Source organism: Vulpes vulpes, chromosome 11 (assembly GCF_048418805.1).
Source record: "Vulpes vulpes isolate BD-2025 chromosome 11, VulVul3, whole genome shotgun sequence".
Taxonomy (NCBI): Eukaryota; Metazoa; Chordata; class Mammalia; order Carnivora; family Canidae; genus Vulpes; species Vulpes vulpes.
The window spans coordinates 61,661,752-61,682,259 of record NC_132790.1 but is presented as its reverse complement, the minus strand read 5'-3'; the positions used below and the strand labels follow the sequence as shown (position 1 = coordinate 61,682,259).

At 39.1% G+C, this 20,508-nt stretch overlaps 1 protein-coding gene across 2 annotated transcripts in view; it reads left to right on the top strand.

The window, feature by feature from the left end:
* ULK4 (unc-51 like kinase 4) overlaps positions 1-20,508 on the top strand; it is a 589,543-nt gene that overhangs the window by 185,369 nt on the left and 383,666 nt on the right. The gene's annotated exons all lie outside the window — the stretch shown is intronic.

The window sequence follows — 20,508 nt, the reverse complement described above, 5'->3', positions numbered from 1 at the left end:
AACCTGAGCCAAGGTGGATGCTCAACCACTGAGACACCCAGACGTCACTGATTTAGTCTCTTTTGAAAGAAATTACTTATTTTATAGTTTTATATCTACTAAAAATCCAGCACAAATTTTAATGCCTAAAATGCTGTTTTCCACTAAAAGGAACCATGCCTTTTTTGCAAATGGCCTCTGTATTTGGCACAGCTATACGTTCATGCAGGAGATAAGCACAATAGAGCCCAGGACATGTCATTCCTGAAAGCAAGAAAATTATTAAAAACTGCTTGAGGTCATGTCAAAAGAACATAAGATCCAACTTGAACGAGATTCTCTTGGCCCAAGATGGCATTTTGAGCATTAAAAGGAATAATGATTGCAATATATTAAAATACTAATGTAAAAAATTTTTTGAGGTCATGATTTTTTTTTAATAAATTTATTTTTTATTGGTGTTCAATTTACCAACATACAGAATAATACCCAGTGCTCATCCCATCAAGTGCCCCCCTCAGTGCCCGTCACCCATTCACCTTCACCCCCCGACCTCCTCCCCTTCCACCACCCCTAGTTCGTTTCCCAGAGTTAGGAGTCTTTATGTTCTGTCTCCCTTTCTGATATTTCCCACACATTTCTCCCCCTTTCCTTATATTCCCTTTCACTATTATTTATATTCCCCAAATGAATGAGACCATATGTTTGTCCTTCTCCGATTGACTTACTTCACTCAGCATAATACCCTCCATTTCCATCCATGTTGAAGCAAATGGTGAGTATTTGTCGTATCTAATGGCTGAGTAATATTCCATTGTATACATAAACCACATCTTCTTTATCCATTCATCTTTCGATGGACACCGAGGCTCCTTCCGCAGTTTGGCTATTGTGGACATTGCTGCTAGAAACATCGGGGTGCAGGTGTCCCGGCATTTCATTGCATCTGCATCTTTGGGGTAAATCCCCAGCAGTGCAATTGCTGAGTCGTAGGGCAGGTCTTTTTTTAACTCTTTGAGGAACCTCCACACAGTTTTCCAGAGTGACTGCACCAGTTCACATTCCCACCAACAGTGTAAGAGGGTTCCCTTTTCTCCGCATCCTCTCCAACATTTGTGGTTTCCTGCCTTGTTAATTTTCCCCATTCTCACTGGTGTGAGGTGGTATCTCATTGTGGTTTTGATTTGTATTTCCCTGATGGCAAGTGATGCAGAGCATTTTCTCATGTGCATGTTGGCCATGTCAATGTCTTCCTCTGTGAGATTTCTCTTCATGTCTTTTGCCCATTTCATGATTGGATTGTTTGTTTCTTTGGTGTTGAGTTGAATAAGTTCTTTATAGATTTTGGAAACTAGCCCTTTATCTGATACGTCATTTGCAAATATCTTCTCCCAATCTGTAGGTTGTCTTTTAGTTTTGTTGACTATATCCTTTGCTGTGCAAAAGCTTCTTATCTTGATGAAGTCCCAATAGTTCATTTTTGCTTTTGTTTCTTTTGCCTTCGTGGATGTATCTTGCAAGAAATTACTGTGGCCGAGTTCAAAAAGGGTGTTGCCTGTGTTCTCTAGGATTTTGATGGAATCTTGTCTCACATTTAGATCTTTCATCCATTTTGAGTTTATCTTTGTGTATGGTGCAAGAGAGTGGTCTAGTTTCATTCTTCTGCATGTGGATGTCCAATTTTCCCAGCACTATTTATTGAAGAGACTGTCTTTCTTCCAATGGATAGTCTTTCCTCCTTTATCGAATGTTAGATGACCATACATTTCAGGGTCCACTTCTGGGTTCTCTATTCTGTTCCATTGATCTATGTGTCTGTTTTTGTGCCAGTACCACACTGTCTTGATGATCATAGCTTTGTAGTACAACCTGAAACCTGGCATTGTGATGCCCCCAGATATGGTTTTCTTTTTTAAAATTCCCCTGGCTATTCGGGGTCTTTTCAGATTCCACACAAATCTTAAAATAATTTGTTCTAACTCTCTGAATAAAGTCCATGGTATTTTGATAGGGATTGCATTAAACGTGTAAATTGCCCTGGGTAACATTGACATTTTCACAATATTAATTCTGCCAATCCATGAGCATGGAATATTTTTCCATCTCTTTGTGTCTTCCTCAATTTCTTTCAGAAGTGTTCTATAGTTTTTAGGGTATAGATCCTTTACCTCTTTGGTTAGGTTTATTCCTAGGTATCTTATACTTTTGGGTGCACGTGTAAATGGGATTGACTCCTTAATTTCTCTTTCTTCAGTCTGATAGTGTATAGAAATGCCACTGACTTCTGGGCATTGATTTTGTATCCTGCCACGCTACCAAATTGCTGTATGAGTTCTAGCAATCTTGGGGTGGAGGCTTTTGGGTTTTCTATGTAGAGTATCATGTCATCAGCGAAGAGGGAGAGTTTGACTTCTTCTTTGCCAATTTGAATGCCTTTAATGTCTTTTTGTTGTCTGATTGCTGAGGCGAGGACTTCCAGTACTATGTTGAATAGCAGTGGTGAGGGTGGACGTCCCTGTCTTGTTCCTGATCTTAGGGCAAGGGCTCCCAGTGCTTCCCCATTGAGAATGATATTTGCTGTGGGCCTTTTGTAGATGGCTTTTAAGATGCTGATTTTCAGGTGTTAGCACTTGGGGGAGCTGCTCTGCCCCCTGCCTGGTGCAGGGCTCAGTGGGGGTTGTTTACCCCGTGAGGCCCCAGGAGGAACAACCGCAGTGGCAGTGACCAGCCCTGGAGCCCTGGAGTCAGCTCCCGCAGTAACTACAGAGCTCTCCGTCTGCAGGGCCTGGAGGCTCCGGGGCGGGGCCGCTGATGTGCTCAGCCCGGGGCAGGAGCGTCCTTGCTGTTCTGGGCCCTCCGGGCCTTTGCCTGTCCCGGGGGGAGGCCGGATCCTTGGCTGTGTCCCGGTGCCCAGTGCTCCGGGGCCTGCGCTGTTGGATTCGCGCTCCCGCCCCGCAGCCCCCTCCGCGGAGCCGCCGCCCGAGCCCCTCCGAGCTGCTCTGGGTCCCGCCGTGCGCGCTGCAGCCCTTAGGGAGCTCGGCGCACTCTCCCGGGGCGCAGGTGCCTGTTAGTGTCCCCGGGAGCCCGAGGGCATCCCCGCCTTCCTGGGTCCTGCTCCACCTCCCTGCGAGCCCCTTTCCACCGGGAAGGTTGGTGCAGCTCCTGCTTCTCCGGGACGGGGCTCTCCTGTCCTGGGGACACTCGCCCTTGGATGCCTTTTGTGTCTTTATTTCTTTTTCCCGTCTTCCTACCTTGATAGAAGCGTGAACTCTTCTCACTGTAGCATTCCAGCTGTTCTGTCTTTAAATCTCAGGCCGAATTCGTAGATTTTCAGGATGATTTGAAGGTTATCTAGGTAATTTGGTGGGGACAGGTGACTTGGGGACCCTCCTCTTCCGCCATCCTGCCCCTCCTCCTGAGGTCATGATTATAATAAATCACCTTTATTAGGATTGGTGACCATTATCCTGAAAATTGTTCAGTCAGGGGCCAAAATCAGTATTTACCTAGCATTTAACAGACTATCATTCAAAATAACCAAATAGTTGATTTGGCAAAGTTTTTCCTTATTAGAGTTTCATAGCTAATCAATATAAGAGAAATGATAGAATTTCTAATTCTATCCTAATTCTATCATTTAGGGAATCTTCATTTTGTAATCCTTTAACTCATAAATGAATTAACTTAAAAAATGAACATTTTTGGATAAATCTTTGGATATACTTTTTAACACTTTGAGTAACTTTCTAGTGAAATTGCTGGGTCTTATGATTTTTAAAAAATATTTTATTTTTATTTATTCATGAGAGAGAGGGGGCGGGAGGGAGAGAAAGAGAGAGAGGCAGAGACATAGGCAGAGGGAGAGGCATCCTCCCTGCAGGGAGCCTCATGAGGGACTGAATCCCAGGACCCTGGGATCATGATCTGAGCCAAAGGCAGATGCTCAGCCACTGAGTCACCCAGGTGTCCCAGTTGGTCTTATGTTTTTAAGAAATAGACAAGCTATTTTCAAAGTAATTGTACCGTTTTACATTTTCCCCACAGTGTTTGAAAATTCCAGTTTTTCTGCATCCTTTCCAACAATTCCTTATAACCGGTTAGTTTTTTTTTTTTTAACATTACCCATTCAACTGGGTGTGTAGTTCTATCTCACTGGGGTTTTTATTTGCATTTCCCTAGTGACTTATGATTTAGAGCATCTTTTCATGTACCTGTTTGCCATTTCTATATCTTCTTTGTTGATCCATCTATGCATATCTTCTATTATAAAAATGGGTTATTTTCTTAGTTTTAAAATATATATTTATGATAGAATTTATCAGATGTGTGATTTGCAAGTATTGTTTCTCCATCAGTGACTTGCCTGTTTAATCTCTTAAGAGTGCCTTTCAAAGAGCAGAAATGTCTAAATGTAAATGGATAAATGAATTGTGGCATATTTATACAAGGGACTCCTTATTTTACAGTAACTACTTAGCAATAAATAGTTTTTAAGAACTGAAAGGTTTCATCCTACTTGTAAGCTAATAAGTAAACCTGCTGGTTTTCATAGATGCAGGCAGAAGACATAGACTTCTGGGTCAGAGACAGGACTTGATTAACGAAGGCACAGTGGTCAGCGTGAGGATTATGTTTGAATTGGTTCCCTCTTGACTCCCAGGTCCCATGCTGGAGGGAACAATGTGCAAGCAGGCCCAGGTGGATGCTGTGTGAACCGGGAGGTGGTTTGTATCTTTGCCGAGGAGCTCCAGGATTTGGAAGCCCCTATTTTTTTTTTTTTTTAAGATTTTATTTATTTATACACGCACACAGAGAGAGGCAGAGAGAGAAGCAGGCTCCATGCAGGGAGCCCGACATGGGACTTGATTCAGGGTCTCCAGGAACACGCCCTGGGCCGCAGGCGGCGCCGACCGCTGTGCCACCGGGGTTGCCCAGGAAGCCCCTATTTTATGGGGTGCTGCAGACCTGCCCAACTTTTACCCTCAGAAGGAGACAGTATCTTCATTATCCTGATCAGAAAATAAATCTGCCCTCTTCCTGGGTGGGCAGTGTGAGTGTGGGCCAGGGGGCATCTCTTGGTCCCCCCCCCCTTTCAAAACAATTTATTTATTTATTTGTTTGTTTGTTTATTTATTTATTTATTTATTTATTCATTCATTCATTCATGAGAGAGAGAGAGGGAGATGGAAAGGGAAAGGGAGGAGGCAGAGACACAGGCAGAGGGAGAAACAGGCTCCATGGAGGGAGCCCGATGTGGGACTCGATCTCAGGTCTCTAGGATCACACCCTGGGCTGAAGACGGTGTTAAACCACTGGGCCACCGGGGCTGCCCCTCTCTCTTTCTTTCATTTAATACTGGCCTCATAATGGGAGGGTGGGATATGTTCCTTCCTCCTCTGTTTTCTGGAAGAGATTGTATAAAATTGGTGTTAAGTTTCCTTTAAATGTTTAGTAGACTGCTCCAATGGATTCATCTAGGCCTGAAGATTCATTTTAAATATTTATGGAGCATTTTACCCAAATCCATTTTTTAAAAATCATTGCAGGACCATTCAGATTATTAATTTTGTCTTAGTTGGGTTTTGGTAATTTATGGTGTTTGAAGAATTGGCCCATTTCTTCTATGTTGTTGAATTAATGAAAATAACTTTTTTTCTGGTATTATTTTTTTAGCTGCTGAAGGATCTATAATAATATCCCTTTTTCATTCCTGATATTGGTAATTTGTGCCCTGTTTTTGATCTATTATATTAGAAATTATTGTAAAAGTAACTAGTTTTTTGTTTCATTCATTTTCTTTATTATTTTTCTGTTTTCAGTGTCATTACTTCTCTGATTCTTATCATTTCTTTCTTTCCTGCTTATTGTTTGGTCCTATTTTGCTCTTTTATTTTTTTCATTTCTTTTTTTTTTTTAATTTTTATTTATTTATGATAGTCACACAGAGAGAGAGAGAGAGAGGCAGAGACACAGGCAGAGGGAGAAGCAGGCTCCATGCACCGGGAGCCGGACGTGGGACTCGATCCCGGGTCTCCAGGATCGCGCCCTGGGCCAAAGGCACGTGCCAAACCGTTGCGCCACCCAGGGATCCCATTTTTTTCATTTCTTAAAGTAGAGACTAAGATTATTGATTTTAGACCTTTCTCTATAAAAGTTCTCATGTAGATCGAGTTTTATAAGTCTCCTTTACAGCAACACTTTTGCTGCTTTTGTACATACTTTATGTTCTTAAAAATTTCTTTGATTCAGTTCTCTGCATCTTTACTTCCTTTAAAACTTCCTCTTTGATCCATGGATTATTTAGAAATGTGTTGTTTAATTTCCACATGCTGAGAGATTTTCTGTTGTTATTTTGTTATTGATTTCTAGTTGGATTTTGTTATGGTCAGAGAAAATAGTCTGAATTATTCCAGTTCTTAAAAATTTGAGGTTTATTTTATAATTTAGTAAGTTATGTATTTTAGTGAATGTTCCATGGGTTCTTGAAATGGATATGAATTCTGCTACTCGTTGAGTGGAGTGTTCTTTCTGTTAGATTCTCTTATTTTGTTGTGTTTTTTAGATATTTTGTACTTAAAGTTTTTATTTCTAGCAATACTGAAAATGGAATTATGAAGTCTGCATTATAATTGTGGATACGTCTATTTCTCTTTTCAGCTCTAACAATTTTTACTACATGTATTTGGAGACTTCATTGTTTAGTGCATACATACTTAAGGTTATTATGTCTTCCTGGTAGATAGATGCTTTTATCGTTATTTAAGTTCCTCTTTGTCTCTGATAGTTTTATTTTCTGTGACATCTACTTCATTGTTTCAGTAAAGCCTTTAATATAGGCTAGACTATTATGTATACTCCTGGACTTACTCATTCTGATGTTCTTCTTTACTTTTTTTGATATTCTTAGATTGATGTTATAGTTTCCTTTATGTTTAGAGAACTTTCTTAGCCCATTCTTTAAAGATAGGTTTGTTATAAAGGAACTATTACTTTATCTTTTTCTGAGCAATCTTTATTTCTCTTGCATTCCTAAAGCATATTTCTCTGCAGTTAAAACTTTGGTGGATGAATTTTTTAAAGTCACCCCCAAAATATTACACTTTATTCTGATCTTCATAGTTTCATATGAAAAAATCTGTTATTATAATTGGTATTCTTTATAGGTAATGGGCCAGTTCTCTCTGGTTGTTTTAAAGATAATTTCTTTGTCTTTTAGGATTTAGAAGTTTAATTATAATTTATCTTTATGAATTTCTTTGTCTTCTGTTTTGAGTTTGTTCAGCTCCTTAAATCTAAATATCTAGGTATATTTCTTCTGCTAAATGTGGGAATTTTCCAAGCCTTATTCCTTCAAATATTTGTTCAGTTCCATTCTTCCTTTCCTCTGAGAATACAAATATAGGTGACCTTAGAGATATTGCACATTCAGTTCCAGACCACTCATAATAAAGCAAATATATACAATATTAGAATCAAGTGAGTCAAATTAATTTTTTATTTCCCAGTGCATATAAAAGTTATGTTTAAACTTTTAAAAGTCTTAAGTTAAAAGTCTATAAAATGTGAAATAGCATTACTCTGAAAAAACAAACCAATATACATATCTTAATTTTAAAATACCTTATTGCAAAGAAAAAAAAATGCTAACCATCATCTGAGCTTTCAGCAAGCTGTGACCTTTTTGTTCATGGAGGGTCTTACCTTGATATTGATGGCCACTGACTGGTCAGGGTGGTAGTTGCTGAAGGATGAAGCGGCTATACCAATTTCCTAAAGTAATCCAACAATGAAGTTTGCCTCGATGATTGACTTTCCCTTTCATGAATGATTTCTCTGTAGTATGTAATTTTGTTTGATAGCATTTTAACGAAGTAGAACTTCTTTCAAAATTGGAGTCAGTTTTCTCAAATCCTGTTGTATCAGCTAAGTTTATGTAATATTCTAAATGCTTTGTTGTCATTTCAACAATCTTCATAGTATCTTTATCAGAAATAGATTTCCATCTCAAGAAATTGCTTTGTTTGGGCCCATGGGTGGCTCAGTGTTTGAGCATCTGCCTTTGGCTCATGTTGTGATCCTGGGGTCCTGGGATTGAGTCCTGCATCAGGCTCCCTCCCTCTGCCTATGTCTCTGCCTCTCTCTGTGTCTCTCATGAATAAATAAATAAAATCTTAAAAAATGAAATTGCTTTCTTTGCTTTCATAAAAGCAACTCCTCATTCACTAAAGTTTTATCATGAGATTGTGGCAATTCAAATATAATAAAGAATATGAAAAAGTTTAAATATTATGAGAATTACCCAAATGTGACAGAGACATCAGTGAGCAAATGCAGCTGAAAAAAATGGTACTGATAGACTTGACCTATGCAGACTTGCCACAAACCTTCAATTTGAAAAAATGCAATATCTGCAAGCTCAATAAAATGAGGTATCCTCGTGTAAAGTATTTTGTAATTGTTCTACAAGTCATGAGACTCTGCCTTTTTTTTTTTTTTTTTCTTTTGTGGGGATAGATGAGGAGGAGAGGGAGAGTCTTAGGCAGGCTCCACCCACATCCATCATGGGGCTCAATCTCACAACCCTGAGATCATGATGTGAGTTGAAGTCAAGAGTTGGGTGCTTAACTGGCTGAACCATCTAGGAACCCTGCTGCTTTTTTTTTTTTAAAGTATTTTTTAAAATCAGTTTTTCAGATTTTGTAAATATAATTAATCTGTTTGTAATTCCCTGATTATGTTCTCTCCCACGTGCATTCTATTATTGAGCCTATCCAGTGAGTTTTTTATATTGCTTATTATATTTTTCAGTTCTGTATTTTACATTTTCTTTTATAACTTTTATTTTCCCTGAAATTTTCAGTTCTTTCATTGGTTTTAAGAGAATTTGAATCATTTTTATTATGACTGTTTTAAAATTCTTATGAGTTCGTTCTGGCATCTGATTCGTATTGGTATTAGATCTATTGATTATCTTTTTGATTCCAGTTGTGATATTCCTGGTTCTTTCTGCCATTAATGATTTTTGACTGTGTCTTGGACATTTTGCCTATTTATCTTAGATTCTGTGTCTTCACCTTACTCTATTATTAAGTCTTGTTGCTTATTAAGAAATGGACACTCAGCTCATCATTGGACCCCACTGACACTAACTAATGGAATGAGATTGCATCCTGCTTCTGCTGGTTGGGGAAGAGAAGAATACCTTCCTACTGAGATATGCTGATGCCATCCTCTGGGAAATTGGAGAGTGGCTTGCTTTGGTTGAGCAGGGGGTGGAGGATCAGTTGCCTGCTTATCTCAAGGATGCTATTCCCAGGGTGGGGCACTGGGTGGTAGGATCAGATCATTGCTGTCTGCTCCTACCAGGCAGAGGATGGAAGATTAGCTCCCTGTTGGCCTTGTTCACACCTCTCAGTTGGGGAATCAGAGTGGACCACCTGGCTCCACTGAAACTGTAGAGGAGGGAGAGAGGGCTGTATGCAGTTTTCTGTTGGTGTTTTGCCAAAGTAGGGCAGGTATTCTAAAAAATAAGCAAACAAACAAAAAAACAAACAAACAAACAAACCCCCCAAACCCCCACCAAATTGGCCCTTAGGCCATCTTTCTACTGGTGCTTTGGGTAAAGGAAGCAGGCCTTTTCTTTATCTGGATAGTTCTGGTTAGAAATCTTCTATAGCATCCTTTTCTGAATATGTGAGCAGCATAAGGAAACTGAAGAGACTCACGGCTGTATTGTTCATCAAGTTCTTTATTCTTTAGGCAACTCACATATTTTAAAGTCATCTTATGCTTGTTCTTTATATTATGCCCAGGCATTTTTAGTTATAAGAGGGAAGATCTGGGAGGGATGGGGCATAACTCCATCTTGGCATAATTGGAAATCCGAAGTCACTTTTAAGTACTGCTCATGGAAATACAAATTGGTGCAACTTTTTGGAAAGTAATTTAAAAACATCTATGACTGTTAACAATACAGATCACTTTGGTTCTAACAGGCCTGCATTTGGTGTTAGAAATAGAAGTATGAATTATTCAGGATGTATGCCTGCGGGTGCCAATGTAGCATTGTTTCTAGTGGTTAATGTCTGGAAATACAGTTACTCTCCATTGATATTGAAATGATGATAAAGCTATAATATAAGTAAGTGATTCATTTCATTAACTCAGAGGTATGTTCATTATATATAGATAAGTGGCAAAATGAAAGGGCAGAACCACATATAATGAAGTTATTTTTATAAAACAAATAAAAATGGAAAAAGTCTTCTATTTGTATAAAAATTTAAGAAAAACCAGTGAAGTATAATACCAAGTGGATTATATCAGGGGGAAGGGTGTGGGATAGGGAGATTGTTATTTTTATTCAGGAAATTGTTTCTTATTTTTATTCATTTTTATTTTAACCTTATTATAGTAAGAATGTTTCAGTCCTGTATTTAAAATCTAAGGAAGAAAAAAAATGTTAGCAATAGGCTCCAGGTGATTTTGAAGGATTAAGGGAATCTTTAAGGTAGTCAAAGCTTAAATTTTGTTTCAACTTTGTAAATTAAGTTTATGAATGTGTTACTCCCAGAAACACAGCCAAAGTATGGAAAATAGTTGGTATTTATTGCTTTGTGCTTTGCAGCCTAGGTATTCTATTAGGGTGTCTATAAAATGCAAGGTTAAATATAAATGTATGCAAAAGGTTAGGTATTAAAATTCTTAGAGATGAGTTTATATGCAAAATTGTTCTTCCTTCCTTACCTGTCCCCTGGAACTCCACTAGCAGCTAGAATTCTGAACTAACCAAGATGCTGCCCATCTGACTGAGAACTGGAAACCTCACATCAAGAACCCATGATAAGGGGGGCACTTGACGGGATGAGCACTGGGTGTTATACTATATGTTGGCAAATCGAACTCCAATAAAAAGATATACAAAAAAGAAATAGCCCATGATAACCTTTGCTACATTATGTAGATATTTTTTCCTGCTTTCTGTCATCACCATTGGCCTTTTATGGATTAAATATCAGCACACTTTCTATGATGTCAGCTTTCAAATCTATCTAGCATGACAGGCAGTGAAATTGAGCTGTCAGGATCAGATAAAAATTATATGATGGCCCCAAACTGTTCACCTATTTCTCCAAATGGTTTCATACTTATATTGAATATGACAGGTGATAAAATAGGATCTTATGTGTCTCTAGAAATGATAACCCTTTCAGAGGATGAAGAGTCTTGTAAGCTCATTGTATAGATTTGCTCTGTGAGCCTGAAATTTCAGTGGCTCCTGATGGATCATATTTTCTTCAAGGTTTTCTTTTTTCCCCCTCCCCTTTCCTCATAGCTTACTATTAATATGGTAATTAGTGAAATGAAGAAAAAGTCTGCTTTGATCTTGAAGGCTTTTTTTTTTTTTTTAAAGAAACATTTATTCTGTATAATTGGTTAACTGTGTGGGAAAATTTTTCTTTGCTCACCCCATACAAAAGCCAATTCCAGATGGATTAAAGAATTATATACCAAAAAGGAACTATAAACAGCTGGAAGAAAATATGTTTAAATATGGACAAAAATAACTTCTGAGTAGAAAAGCAATGAAAGAAACCATAAAAGGAAATACTGATGGTTTGACTATATATAGATTAGAAACTTTTATATACTCCCCAAATTACAGATTTTGTTAGCGCAAAATTTTATTTATAAATATTTAAATCTAAAATGCAGCATCATATATAACAAAGAGTTAACCCATATACCGTAAAGAGATTCATAAAGATACAGATAGTTGGCCTCAAGGAATCAAAGAAATACAAATTAAAATGATAACCAAACACTATTTCTACCCATCATAATGTCATATTAAGGGAAAGAAAACACCACTGTCTTATATTGAAAGTACAGATTAAAGGACAGGACAGCTTTTAACCAGGTGGTGAAGCTACCTTTTTGAGGGCATTTAAAAATGTGTGTCAGGAATCCCTTTGAATCAGTAGTTACACTGTTATAAATAAGCTTGCATCACAGGTTTGTACTTTTCTGACCATGTCAACTACCTGAAAGATATGAATCCTCAGTGAGCCTACCTTTTCTTGCTTGCTGAGATTTTCATTAACTTTAGTTATTATGGAATTGCCTAGAGGCTCTTTACAGAATCCCCTGGTTCTAGTTGCCCCTGTCTACAATGTAATCATGACCACTCACTTTTAACCAATAGAGTAACCCTCTTTATTACCTAAAATGGATTGTTGTGTCCTCTGGTGGGAACTTTCCTTCTTTGGAACCAATCTAGCAGAGCCTCAGGGTCATAGAGATGGGAAGTAAGAAATCCTGTGAAATGCTGTAAGACAGGACACAAGCTAGCTTGTTTTCTTTTTCTTTCTTTCACTCCTTTTTTTTCTTTTGGTAAAGATTTTATTTATTCGAGATAGCACAAGCTGGGTGAGGAGCAGAGGGAGAAGCAGACTTGCCACGGAGCAGGGAGCCTGATGCAGGTCTTGATCCTGGGACTCTGGGATCATGACCTGAGCTAAAGGCAGACGCTTAACCAACTGAGCTACCCAGGCACCCCCAGAACATAATTTTTTATTGCATTATTTCCCAGCTGCACCATGATGAATTGCCAGTAGGCCGTTCCTCCTTTTAGCCAAGCCAGGGCTCCTGGCTAGAGGGGTGCTTGCTGAGATGAGTGAATTAAACTTGAACACATTACCACACTTCTTTTGCTCTTAATAAGTTCCCAGGTCAGATGTAGTATTATATTGATTATCAGTATGGTAAATAAGGCATTTCTTTAATCCATGCTTGGTGCCACTGGCAGACACTTATGGGCAGGGAAAGCAAATCTGTATCCAGGATATGTAACTATTCCATTAAGGAGAGTTCACTGCCTCTGCCATAAACCTACTTGTTGCTAGATGACTGGTTGGTCTCCCCAGGAAATGGGGCCAATCTGGTGGCTCAGCATTGGCTTCTCTTGTTGGCTGGAGTGGCAATATCCAGGTCATGGTTGATGAGCATTTCTTTTGCTGAGCCCGTGCATAGCCTCCACTGTTGCCATCTTGGCCATTTTGCATATGGGCCTTGCATGAGCGAGTCCTGGGGTGGCTGGAGAGTCATGAATGACATTTGCAGAACAAGTTATCTTGTCTACCTGATTATTGAGAGCCTCTTCTGACATGGATGCCCATTGAAGGCATCTACATGGTACAGAGATGTCTTCGTGTGTTATGCCTATTCAGAGACATCTCCCCACATACCCCTTTCTCAGCACTTGTTATCAGTCTTTAGATCTTGTTCTAAGTCCCTGACCATCCTCCTAGGCTGTTAGCCAGTGCCTGTGAATCAGTGTGCATCTGTACTTGTAGCTATATCTCAATTTAAAAATGTAATACAACAAAATGTATTTGAAGCTCTACCAACTGGGGAGGATTTCCTTTTTAGGAACCCCTGCAATTCGGTCTGTAAACTGCAGCAGTGTACTTCAGTTTGGTGCCAGCATGTTGTACCAAACCATTGAGTGGCTCAATGCTTTTTCTCTTCTGTCAGTTGGTCATAGATAATTCTTAATCAAGATTAAGAAGCAGGGGTAAGGGGGGGAATCAGAAGAGTGTGTGTCAGAGGAATCTCAGCTACCTAATTATGCAGCTTACTAGTACATTCTGGCCCCATTCCAGCTCAGTCTCTTATACTGATCAATCTACTTGATTACTGCTCTGCATGCCCAACCTAGTGGCTTGGTGTTTCAGGTTAATGATACAGGTAGTGAAAGGTAACTCAGATGATGTGATAATTTGGTGTCAGTAGTCATGCATTCATTCTCTATCAGGAGCTGTTTCTCAAAAGAATAGTAATCTGCAGGTGAACATGTGGCTTTGCTCTAAAACTCCTTAGTCTGTTTGGGTTGCTATAACAAGATACCAAAGTCTGGGTAGCTTATAAACAACAGAAACATGGTTGTGGAGGCTAGAAATGTGACAGCAGGGTGCCAGCATGGTTGGATGAGGCTTCCAGTCACAGACTTTGTATCCTCACATGGAGGAAGGAACTAAGGACCTCTTTGGGATCTTTTATAAGTGCCTAATTCCATTCATGAGGGCTCTACCTTCATGACCTAATCACCTCCCAAAGATGACCTAGTCACTTTCTAACACCATCACATTGGGTGTTAGGATTCCAACATGTGTATTTTGGTTGTATACAACCCTTCAGACCATAGAATCCCTAAATATGTGTGTTGTAATCCATGCATATATTGTTGGTGCTTCCCTGGGGCTCCCTCTATCACCACTGTGTACCACAGACACACAGAGTATCACTTGCTGTGTTAGGTCATGAGGCCTGAGTGGCAGAGTAGCTCACACTGCAGGTTGGAAGTGCAGCACAGCCCTTATTCACACCAACCCTGCTCAAAACTAGCAAGTTTTTAAATGGATTGCTCAGAAAATTAGTTATGAGAACACATTCAAAGATGGTATATTTTGCTTTCTAAGTTCACAAAACCCCACTCTTTTGGTCATAGTCCGTAGAAGACGCAATAACTTGTTTTTGACTTGGAGGGATTCCCCAACATGCTCTAGACCAGTGAGCCCCAGAAACTTCACTGAGGACTATTAGGCCCATGGATTTTTTTATGGGATTTAGCCATCTCTCATATGTCTTACTAAGCCAACAGAAGTACCTGCTGCTAACTGTTCCTCAGGTCCAATCAGCTTCATATCCACAAAGTAGCATACAAGTGTGGTGTTGGGTAGGCATCAAGATGATCTAGGTCTTTGCAAACTGTTTAATGGCTGAGAGCAGAATCCATGGCATAACTCAAAGGCAAGGCAGTGAACATTTACTGTTTACTCTGATAAGTAAAAGCAGATGCATGCTGGTGGTTCTTCCACACTGATAACAGAAAAGAGCCTTTGTCAGGGCAGGAGCAACTACAATTCCAGGGCTGTGTTGATTTGTTCCAGTACGGATACTAAATCTTAAATCCCAGCTGCAGCTGGAATCACAGCCGGTTCATATTTTGGATAACCTTGAGTCATTCAAGATCTATCATAGTCATTTTCTAAGATTCTGCACTGGCCAACTAGGAAGTTTAAATGGGGACATAATAGATTTTATCACCTCTGCACCTTTCAGTTTTTTGCTGTTGGTATAATTTCTGTGGTTTGGTTTTCTGCTGGTATGGCTTACTATCTTGTTATTAGAGGACATGCCAGACACTGCCACGTATCCCTTCCGATCATAATAGCACTCACAGCACAGATCAGATAGCCAGTGAATGGATTCTGCTAGTTGCTGAGTTTGTCTGTTCCAGTTATAAATTTAGGAACTGAAGAAATAATCACTGATTAGGTGTGTAGATATGTTTGGTGAATGCAATTTGAATTTGGGCCAAAACACCATTTATTACCTGGCTACCCTAAATTGAGAGACAGTAGCTTTAATTATAAACAGAATTTTTAAATTGGATGCTTTGCTGAGTGTTCTGACAAGGAGATGGGAGAAAAATGCATCTCCTATTTAAAATACAAATTTTTGCTGTATGGGGGAACACGCCAATTATGAGTTCAAGAATGTGCAGTATATAGGTAAAAAATGGGCTTAGTGTGTAGTGAAGCAACGTAAAGTGTTTTGGTTCTCTGGAAATACTATACAGCTGCAGCAAGGAACCAACTGTGAAGTTGTCTAGGATGAATCTGAATGAGATGGATATCCCCAGTTTGCAACATATGGCAGTAGTGTGGGAAGATCCACAGTAGAAACAGACAATGGAGCAATGCTTTTGATGGGCACAGTGAATGCAGCAGAACTTGAAGGGAGTGGAGATGTCCCAGGGCTGGGAGGTTCTAAAGGTGGTCAGGGAGTGCAGGCATCTTCAAGGAAGGGCATGGATTAAATTAAAACAAGTGTGTGTCTTCTCCATTTTTAAAACCTATCTAATCACCTTCCCACAGTGTGTAGGTGCCATTCTCTCAGGAATAGATTATGGGAATCTTGTCTCCTATTTGCACCATTTCCAGGCAGTCTGTTCTTCTTGAGTTCCTTTCTGTTTATCTTCCACTTGTACACATGTCACATCTAATTGCCTGTCTGGTTTACTCCCTTTCTCATCCTTCCTGCCACTACCAGATTAATAGTCTTTAATATGCCACTTTTCATCGAGTCATTCCTTTGTTTTAAAAAATTTCCTTCCCACAATCTTGTGCTCCTCCTCCTCTTTGTTAGCATGGCCCTTGTACCAGGTTTGCTGGTATGTGGTTCCTTTAAGAATTGTTCATAGGACATAGCTGATAAACAGTATCCAAGATATAAAAAGAACTAATACAGCTCAAAACAATACCCCCAAAACAAATAATCCAATTAAAAAGTGGATGAAAGACATGAACAGACATTTCTCCAAAGAAGATATCCAAATGAGCAATAGTCACATGAAAAGATGCTCACCATTGCCCATCATTAGGGAAATGCAATCAAAACTACAGTGAACAAATACAGACTACAATGAACGGTCACTTCACTCAGCTACCTAATTTGTGTCTGGGTTCCATGTTTTGGAACATTTAGCCATTCTGTTAGAATGGCTAAAATCAAGAGCACAATAAACAACAGGTGTTATTGAGAATGTGCAGAAAAAGAAAACTTTGGGCACTGTTGGTGGGGATGCAACCACACTGTAGCCACTGTGGGAAATGGTATGGAGGTTCCTCAAAAAATTAAAAATAGAATTACCCTACAATCGAATAATCACACTACTGGCTATTTACCCAAAAAATGCAAAAACACTAACTGGTATGGATGCATGCACCCCCATATTTATCGTACCATTATTTATAATAGCCAAACTGTGGAAGCAGCCCAAGTGTCCGTCGACTGATGATGGATAAAGAAGATGTGGTGTACACACACACACTGGAATATTATTCAGCCATAAAAAGAATGGAATATCACCATTTGCTACAGTGTAGATGGAGCTAGAAAGTATAATGCTGAGTCAAGTCAGCCAGTGAAAGACAAATACCATATGATTTCACTCATGGAATTTAAGAACAACAAAGGAGCAAATTAAAAAAAGAGACAAACCAAGAAACCAGACTCCTAACTATAGAGAACAAACTGCTGGTTACTAGAGGGGAGGGAGGTGGGGAGATGTGGAAAACAGGTGAGCAGGTTAAAGAGTACACTTACCTTGATGTAAAGACAAAGATAAATGTTTCCTTCCTTTTTACAAAACTCTGTGTTCCTTCTCCTTTTAGTTAGCATGGCCTTTGTGCCAAGTTGGCTGGTATGCAGTTCCTTTAAGAGTCATTCATAGGGTTGAGAAACTTACTTCCCCTTGTCAGCCTCTATGTCTTTTTCCCCTGCCATTTAGAGTTTAGTGTACTACTGGGCTTTTCCCCACTTCCCCAGGCAGGTTTTCTATTCTGGGCACTTGGGCCTTCCCTTGCTGCACTTGTACCTGCACCATCATCTTTAGGAAATTCTTTCAAGGCTCTGGCTGTGAATGGTGATACAGTTTCCTGTTTTTAGGGCTACAGTGGACTTCCTGTGGGAAGATGAAAACATGGGAAGTAAAATACTTGGGTTCAACTTGCCACCTGGACCTAGAATTTACCTTTGTAGTTATAGAGCTCACAGTATGAACTTAACAATCCTTGTTTTCTTTCCACCTCAGGCTCTCTTAGCTGATTCTCCCCACTCTACTTCATTCCTGGCCCTCCTTGTTTCCCTCTCATTATTGTCCTGAGGTGATCATCCAAGCCAGTGGCTTCAAAACCTTTTATCTGCAGATAGGCACCTTAAATGACCTCTTCCCACTCCTGGCTTATATGATCGCTAAGTGTTCAATGTTCAGTGGCATGCCTAAGAGGAATCTTCAAGTTAATATGTACCAACCAGACCTGCTTTCCAACTCCATCTCCACTCCCAGACTCTACCATCTCAATAACACTCAACACGCTCAGTAGTATTATCTAGTTATTCCATCCCAAATCTCTGAGTAACATATGTTTTTGTTGATATCTACACTTGTCCAGACTTGCAATTCCATTGGTCTCTACCCCTTTCAATAAATGGCAGCTCTGCTATTCTCAGTTGTTTAATTACATAGAGTTATTCCCAGTTGTTTAGTTACATGGAGTTATTCCTGGCTTTTCTCTTTCACATCTTGCATCTAAGCAATAGCAAATCTAATTATTTGTACTTTAAAATACCTAGAATCTCATCAATTGACACCATTTACACGCTGCCATCCCCATCAAAGCCAATACAATTTCTCATTTGAGCAATTACGGTCGCCTCTTAACTGGTATTTCTTCTACGTTTGAGTAATCTGTCCTTCTCACAGTATCCAGAGCGCTGTCTTTAACCCACAAGCAGATCATGCCATTCCTTCTCATTGAGAGTGAAATTCAAGTTTCTTACCATGGCCTCTAATGTCTTACAAGATCTAGAGTCTGTCTCTCTGATCTTTTCTTTCGCTGTGCTCCAGCCACATCAACACACTAAGCACATGCTTGCTTTTGGGATGTTGCATGTGCCTTCCCAACGGCCTGGAACATTTTATGCTGGCCTCCACGTTGCTCATTTCTTCACTCCTTCTGCTCTCTGCTTAAATGTCATCCTGTCAGAGATGTCTTCTCTGGCAAGGAACTAATTGTTTTACTCTTCTTTAACTTTCTTTTACGACTTATCACCATGTAAAGTATCTTGTAGTTATTTGTTAATTGTCTTCTTCCCACTCAAATGTATATTCCATGATCCATATCCTCAGTGCTGAGCACGTAGTGGACACTGTAATGAATGAATAAGTTGAATGAATAAATGAATATCATTATCCTTGTACTCATTGAGCTCATTTTACTAAAGGTACTGCACTGATGTAAGTACTGGAGATATGAATGAATTTAGGGCATGTCAAGTTTAGCTATAGAAGCCTAGTGGTACAGCATGAGGCAGATGAGGGAAGCATAAAGGTAGATGTGTGTGTGGAATGAGCATAAAGATTCCTTGGGAGATGGGAGTAAAGAAATTGTGGTCACATTAGTGGGAATGAATCATAGTGGTAAATAGAAGGAAATGGGGGGCAGGCAGTAGATTGGGAAGCAGACATGTCCTGGGCAGAAATAATTCTATTAAAGGTAATGGGGGAGGGGAAGAGAAGTGGATCTTACTTATTTGTGGTTTACTTGGATTATAGTTCAGAGTGTTGATCCTTTAAACTTGATCTCTTTGTAGAATGCCTAAGAAATACCATTTACAGTTTTGTTGTAGAGCAACTGTAAAGTGTTTATGGACACTACACTCAAATGTTCCCACATTTTATTTTCTTCATAGAATGTGAATTCTTTTAGGAGATAATGTTCCCTTGTCAGTAAAGTCAGTCTATCCTACAATAGCCTGTGTAAACACATCCTGTAATGGGAAGGCGCTGGGGAGAGCACAAAGAAATGGAGTGTCATTTTAGAGTTAGTTTAATATTGTTATGGATCCCATCAGTTTTTTATTTCTCCCAGCAGAGGGAATGGATATTTTTTTATGTGTTAAAAGTCTGTGCTAGTGTTGAGAAACTATTTGAGTAGTTTTTGCCTTATAAAAAGAGATTTTTCAAGCTATGATAGTTAGGTAAAACATTATTACATTTTGTAACAAAATTTAAATGCTGAGGAAAAATCAATTGCTTACAGACAAGAGTTAATTTGCTTTTTTGATACTCTGTGAATTTTGGCAGGATTTCTTTTTGCTCTCCTGATTTCCAGTAGATAAACATTTATACCTTCTCTGTTTTCTGTCTCTGGACTGCTTGTTATTTATATAAAGGATTTCCTGGAACAAGGAAAGAAGCCCACTTTTGAATCATCTCAATCTCTGAGTGGATTCAGGTGATCCTCATTGATACACCAGCTGCCTTCCAGATGCAAGCTTAAATCCTGTCTGGTAAAGTCTAATCCTAGGCCTCAAAATATTCTTCCAGTTTTCATGTATAGAATCTAACTCTCAATAGAAAGTAATCAGGCCTATGAGGAGATAAGATAATATGACAAAAACAAAAAACAAAACCCACAAGATAACAGTGGATAAAAATGGAGATTCCAGAACTGAAAAATTAAATAACTGAAAGTAGGAGCTCAGTGGATTAGACACAGCTGAAGAGAGAATTAATCTGCTGAAGTGTGTGTGTGGGGGGGTCCGGATAGAGAGATAGGATAGAAAACATGGAGAAGAACAGAAGAGATAGGGGGAAAGCAGTGGGAGATGGTTTTTACAATAGATGGTGCTGGATTATTTTGGATATCAGTTTATAGAGTGTATTAAGTTACACTGTACAAAAATGTCAATTCTGGTAGATTGCATGTATAATATAAAAATGTTACTTAAACAATAAAGCTTCCAATAGATAGCAAATATCTTCATGACCTTGGAGTAGACCAAGATTTTTTAATAGGACACAAAAGCACTATCAGGAAGGAAAACACTGGTAGATTAGATTACCTTAAAATTAGGAACTTCTGTTCATCAAAAGACATCATTAAGAGAATAACAAGA